Source organism: Tupaia chinensis, unplaced genomic scaffold (genome assembly GCF_000334495.1).
Source record: "Tupaia chinensis unplaced genomic scaffold, TupChi_1.0 Scaffold000078_1, whole genome shotgun sequence".
NCBI lineage: Eukaryota > Metazoa > Chordata > Mammalia > Scandentia > Tupaiidae > Tupaia > Tupaia belangeri.
In genome coordinates, this window is record NW_006159539.1 from 459,815 (window position 1) to 466,546 (window position 6,732).

General features: G+C 58.5%; 1 protein-coding gene across 1 annotated transcript in view; it reads left to right on the plus strand.

Annotated features, from left to right (window-relative positions):
• Window positions 1-5,251: 5,251 nt before the first annotated feature.
• Window positions 5,252-6,732, plus strand: part of LINGO1 (leucine rich repeat and Ig domain containing 1) — a 68,120-nt gene continuing 66,639 nt past the window's right edge. The window contains exon 1 of the mRNA XM_006142589.2: window positions 5,252-5,407. The gene's annotated coding sequence lies outside the window, so the exon portion shown is untranslated. The remainder of the gene's footprint in view (window positions 5,408-6,732) is intronic.

Here is a 6,732-nt window from a genome sequence, read left to right on the forward strand (position 1 = left end):
GGGAGATTCCTCCTGCCTCAGGGCAGGGGTGCAGGATGGCCATGGTGTGGGAGAGAAGAGTGCCCTGGCTATGAGGCTGTAGGGGGGACCTGGGGCTGACGTGCCATGGGGCCCTGGCTGGTTGAGTCCTCTCCCTGGCCTCAGTTTGCTCACGTGCTAAACGGGGTTAATCTTTCCCCATATCTGCCTCCCAGTGTGGGCTGAGGAACCAATTAGAGAAAGGATGGGAATGTTCTGTGATCTGTAACACAATGTAACTATATAATAACAGTTACAACAGTTACAATGTAACTAATAATAAGTATTATCCTGGGCATAAAGAAACTCACAGCAGGAAGCGGAAAATCTCCATTAAACGTGCGTGACCCCCGGCCTTTGCTTGCATGCCTCCGGGGACGGGATGTTCACTGCTGCTCAGCCTGAGCAGAGAGCTCTCTGGCGTCTTTCTCTCTGGGTCTTGCTCTGTTCTCTAGACCCATAAATGCCATGTCTCTGTCAGGGACCTGAAGCCCTGACCAAGCCTCTGAGGCTTCTCGGGGAGACATGGGGTCCTCTTCCTGATGAGGACCCTCTAGCACACCCCACTTTGTTCTGGATCTCTGGACCGGCACATTGGTTAAAGCTGAAGTGGCCGGCTCACTCCAGGCCTGTGGTCTCCTGGCCTCCAGGCTGTTGGCACGGGCTTGAGGCCACAGCTCCCAGCCTTTCTGGGTGTCTGTTCTGTGAGTGCTCACAGGGCTGGGGCCGACCCCTGTCATCCACTCTGGCCCGTTCGCAGGGCCGGCATGGGGGACCCCTCCCAGAGGCTGGATCCATGTTCAAGGCTCCCATTCTAGTCTTTGCCGAAAGCGTTGTTTCTGGTAGAGCCAAGGACCAGACCTGCCAAGGCCGGTGACGATCCTCCCAGGGGACCTGCACCCCCACTCCTCAGACCACGGAGCGACCCAGCTGTGGTTTCCGACCCGCCCTCAAGGACGCCATGAGGCTTTGCTCATGCCTGGCCGGAGTCCACGTCATTGTCCTCCGCCCACGGGGCTCCTCCACGGGGCTCTTCCACGAGGCTCCGGGGCGGCCCTGCGGGCCACTTGCCTCTCCGTGCCCTTCCTCGGGTTCTGTGCGGCGCTCCCTCTAGAACTGCTGTCACCAAGGACACCATCGCCAGTCGAAGCCCAAGTGTGCTTTTTAACAAAGTTCACGTGTTCCTTCCATGCACACGCGTGAGAGAGAGAGACAGAGACGGACAGCACCCCAGCAGGCTCGCAGCCTCGGATCACGGGCACACGTGCACCCAGCGTTTCCAGGAAAGGTCTCTGGGCATGAACCCGGAACCTTCCTACAGGGGAAGAGCATTGCGTCTCACCCTCGCACCCTAAACGGGCTTTTTAACCAGAGGGCGAGGGTGCTGGCATTTACGAAGGCCAGTTCTTGGCGTTCACCATTTCTCTAAGTCATCACAGCTTCGAGAGGGGCGGACTGTGATTGGTACTGTGCAGATGGGAGAGCCGGGCCTGCTCTGGGGGCAAGGGCAGAGCCGGATTCAGACCCAGGCTGGGCGAACCCCACACTCATGCTTCCCCAGACACCACACCCCTGCCTCAGCCCCTGGGCTCCTTGCTAGACCGTCTCTCGGGTTCCACCAGAACAGCCTCTGAGGCTTGTGCTGGGGCCATGAGCACACCTGCCAGCCCCTCTGCGCTCTCCCCTGCCCAGGCTGTGTGTGGCCCATCCTGTCCCTGTCGGCTGGTAGGGGAGGCCTGGTGTGGCTCTCGGAGCTACTCACAGGCCTCGGCAGGTCTGGGCCTTGGCTCTACCAGGAAGAACACTTTCGGCAGAGACCAGAATGGAGCCTCAAAGATAGATCCAGCCTGGGAGGGGTCACATAGGGAGGGTGTCCCCTGTACTTGCCCTATGAATGGGCCAAAGTGGATGAGAGGGAGTGACCCCCAGTCCTGTGAGCAGCCCCGAGGACAGCTATGCAGAGGGGCCATGGAGCTGTGGCCTTTGGAGCCTGCACGAACCCCAGGAGCCAGGAGACTGCAGGCCCGGGGCGAGCCAGCCACACGAGGTGGCCATGCCCTCCTGGTGCCCGCACGAGCCCAGGGACAGAGCGAGGACTTGGGAAGAAGGATGCAGCCCAGGGGAGGGAAGCTCCCGACTGTTCATCAGCTTGTTCTTTTCCAATGGCTACTTTTAATTCAGGGGAGGGGGGTGAGACTGGCCACAAAAGCGGTACATGTCTGGGGTGCAGGATGACTCCTTCCCTGCCCCGCACCTCGGGCCCAGCTCACCTGCCGCGCTCCAGTGTAAATTCAGACGCGGCCCTTTAGAAAGCCCTCCCGCCCACCAAGTACTCGGTGGGAGTGCTAGGTTTTATTATCAAGGTGACGTTTTGCAGTTGTCCCTTGGTGTTGGGGTGGGGGCCGGTCACCCTAGCCCTCACACAGAATAGGCGGTCCTGGTGTGCCGTCTACACCACCCTTCCTGTGCAGTAAGCCACCTGTAGATTCATTCCGATCCCGCCCAGTGGGAATGCCACATCCGCGCGGTTACTTCACACTACTGTTTTGCTGGCTTTAGTACCTGGATTTTTTTAGTTGTATCGTCCTTGTGTAGTGTCGTTGTTTAGTTTGCCAGAGGGCGTCCATCTTCACTGGAGAGACAGAAGGAAAGTGAGAAAGCACACCTGGGGGAGTGGCCGTGCCACAGTCCCTTCTCCTCCATTCCACCCTCCTCTTGGGATTTCGGACACGCACGCGCATGCACGCACATGCACCAGGTGTGTTTCTCGAGCCCGGGTCAGGACTCATGCGTGTCGTCGGCGATGTGGGGCCCGGCTGCTTCCACCACCACACCACCAGCTGGCCCTGTTCTGGGTTTTTTAAAGAAATACTGTGGTCAGTTGAGCCCACAGACCTCGACCCGCGGCTCCGGAAGGTATGTCTTGGTCGTCAGCCTGCTTGACAAGTGCGCCCTGTCCCCGGGAGGGCAGCGGGCTCCTCCGTGTTGGCTCTCAGGAGCTCGTCAGCACCTCTAATGCACTAGCATGTAGTAAGTGGTCGGTGAGTAGCTGATGAGTGAATGACACGTGACACAGGAACACGTAAAGCAGAAATGGCAGGTCACATGTCTGTGGTTCCCATAGCAGTCAGTGGGGTCACGGTGCTGTGCGTGTACGTGTGTGTAAGCTGGGAACCCCTGTTCTTTCAGTGACAGGCCTGCGGGGCCTAGGCCTGAAGCACTGCTTGCGTGGGAGACGTGTGTGTGGATGGGCCGTGGGCACGCACACACGTGCATGAGCACACATGCTTCCTGTTCAGTAGCAGTGCGACCTATGGGGAGGTTTCTGACCTCTCGGGACTTGGTGGTTCCACCTGCAGAACGGGCTGCCTGGGGCCGGAAGCAGAGGCCCGGATGCCCTGGCCTCCTGAGGTCGGCCCTGGCCACAGCCCCTGCCTGCCAGCCCCGCTGTGCCAGGGAGCCGGGAGGCGCGTATGAACATTTGCCTGCCCACAGGGCAGCCGTGCCTGCCGCCTCTGAGCTGAGGCGCTCACCCAGCAGGAGGAGGCAGCCCCAGGTCCGGAAGTTGGCAGAAAACCCCGAGATGGAAGCTGTGCTGCCGGGAGGCGGATTACGATCATAGTCTGGGTCTCTCGGAAGCCTCCGTCCTTCGATTTGCCATTTTCATTCTTCGCCATGTGCTTATTTTTCAAAAGGTTTCTTAGACATGTTGATTTTATTCCTTGACCTTTGTTCTTTTGACTGCTTTCAAGAGTTTCCATGAGGTTAGCGAGGGGGCAAGTGCACGATCCTATTTCCACACCCCAGGGCAGCAGCTGTCACCCCTGCCCCTGTGCCCTGCTCCCCTGGAGATGGTGGGGGAACGTCACGGAACACCTGGGAACTGGACGTGGCCCTCAACGTGAGGCAGGCTCCTTAATCTCCCCATGCCTCCGTTTCCTCATCGGACAGGAAGAGCAGTGACATCGCGCCTTCCGTGGCTATGCGTCCCTGATGGGAGTCGCCACTGGGAGGTGCTGGGGGGCCTGACTCAGTGCTCCTGTGAGCGTGTGCTCAATAAGGCGGAGCGGCTGACGGGAAAGCGCGTCCGTAACACTGCCATTGTGGTCCCAGTCCGCTGCGGAGGCCAGTCCTTACAGTCAGAAGTGAGGGTTCGAGCCCCGGCTGTCTCTGTCGGCCCTTTCTGCCCACATCACCAGAGCACCCTGACTCTTCCATCTCTACTGTTGGGACATAGCCCGGGCCCCACGGTGCCGCCCTGCGCATGGGGGTAACAGCTGGGGTGGGCTCCGGGAGCACAGGGGCCTGGCACTGCGGCAGCCCAGCCCCTCCTCGGTTCCCCCGCCCAGCGTTGGGAGTCACGGCTCCACACCTCTCGTGACCTCTGTATTGCTGGTCTTGTGGCCGCGTACTCTTCCACGGTGCAGAGCCACGGTCACCTGCCCCTTTCGGAGGGTGTTGAGCAGCGCCTAGGGCCCTTCTGCCCAGACCGGCTGTGTGCCCAAAGGCTTCCGGTCTCAGGGACGTGAGTGGAGCCTGCCTTGTCCGGGGATCGTGTGACAGGAGAACTGGGTCTCTTCCAGGGTGGCTTGGTACCTCCCCAGGGGCGGCAGCATGGGGAGCAGACAGCAGGGTGCTTGGGCTGCGGTGCTGAGCATTATGGGAAAGCAGAGCGCTAGGGCTGGGAGGCGGAGGGGCCAGGTTCTGGCTTCGCCTTTGCCACTCTCCCGCTGTGTGTCCTTGGGTCGATCCCTTCCCCTCTCTGGACCTCATTTTTTTCCACGCACATGGCCAGAAGGTTGGTCCAGAGCTGTGCTGTCTGATACGGTGGCCACTAGCCCCCGGCGGCCATATAAATCGGTGCGAGGAGGATGACACCACGCACCGGTTTCTCGGCCACACCATCCGCAGGCGCTGTCTATGAGTTGCCTTCCCTGGGTGGCTGGTGGCTGCATCCTGGACGGCCCGGGCCCAGGGCGCTGTCAGCCTGCAGCTGTCACTGCCGGCCGTGCTGGTCAGCAGCCTGGGGCTCTGGGGTGGCAGTACGGGGGAAATGGGGTACAGGATGATGAAGTGGAGGCACCGTGGTGGTCTCAATGTCCCATAGCCGAGGTGCACCCCCGACTGCCCTGCCCCCCATCCCCACGTGCCCCCGTCCCCACATGAACCTCCTGCTCACGCCTGTTTCTCCTCTGTTCTAGGGACCCTGCGGCCATGTCGTGGTTGCCTTGAGTCTGTGGGCTCTGCGGCCTCCCACCTGCCTGCCTGCCACATCCAGGCCCCCCACCCCGTGTACCCCGGATCAACTCCCGGGCCTGCTCCTCACCCCAGCCTGAGCTCAGGGGGCTCTACAAACTTCAGGACTCAGCGGGGCACCGCAGCAGTCACGGTAGGTGGCATCCTGCCCTGTCCACTTCCTGGCTCCTGGGAGTACGTGGGGCTTTGTGGTCTCTGGACCAGGAAAGATACCTTTCTGAACACTGCAGGATCCCAGCAGGCTCCCTTTGGTTGTCAGTGGTGCAAACAAACAAACGAACAAACCTCTATTTCAATCAAATGGAATGACTAGCTCATGTCACTGAAGTGTTGACAGTAGGGTGGGTGTCAGGCAGGGCTTGATCCAGGAGTTCAATGTGACTGGGACCTGTTTTCTGTATGGGTGCTTCCATTCCCTGGGTGGTGATGGCCTTTGATAAGGTCCAGAGATGTTTGGAGTAGATTCTGGGGAAACGTGTCTTCAGGTTTAACTCCCGGTTAAAGGGTAAAGCTGAAACCTGCGTCCAATTTAGGTCTCCTGGGCCCTCCCAGTAGGATTGGGACCATCCCGAACCTTTATGTGGGCCCACAAGACGTGCAAACACTGATGTGCTGGGAGGGGGTCAGGGTCCATCCCCTTCCAACCACGTGACCAGGAATGGGGGGAGGGTTACCTCCAGGAAGCTTGGAGTCCTGCAGACAGAGGAGAGGACAGCCCTTCTCCAGCGGGAGGAGGCAGATAATGGATCATCGTCACAGACAGGGCCCGCCTGGCAGCTGGAGGCGAGGTCTAGGTGGATGTGGAGGTGCTAGGTGTCCTAGAGTGCCGGGGTCCAGCCTCGGCCTGGGTGGGTTATCTCGACGAAGGCTGCGAAGGTGATAGAAGACAGAGGCCTCAATGCTTTCTCATGCACGTCCTATGCCGGACACCCCTCAGAGGTGGCCCTCTGAGGAGTGACAACTGCTAGGAATCATCGTGCCTTTTTATTGAGAATGTGTTACATACAGGTAAATGGGAGAGGGGCTAGTGTTTCAATTAACAGCTTATAAAGTTTTTATCAATAAAGAACATAGATTCTATTCAGGGCCGGATTAAGGGTGGGTCTAGTGCAATTCCTGTTCAGGGGTGGATTAAAGGTGGGTCTAGTGCAGTTCCTATTCAGGGGTGGATTAAAGGTGGGTCTAGTGCAGTTCCTATTCAGGGGTGGATTAAAGGTAGGTCTCCATGGAACGCAGTTTCGGGAAAGCGGTTCCAGAAAGCAGAGGTGATCATCAGCTGATGCAGTGCAGCAGCCATTTTGTGATTACTGGGAATGGTGCTGAGAAAAGAAAATCTCAAGAACAGATATTAGTTCTTATGCATCTTAATAAAGAATGATACTTATACAGTTTTGTAGGGATCTAAAACTTAATTTGAGGAATCCTAATATATTTATCTATTTCACTTGGAGAGGGCAG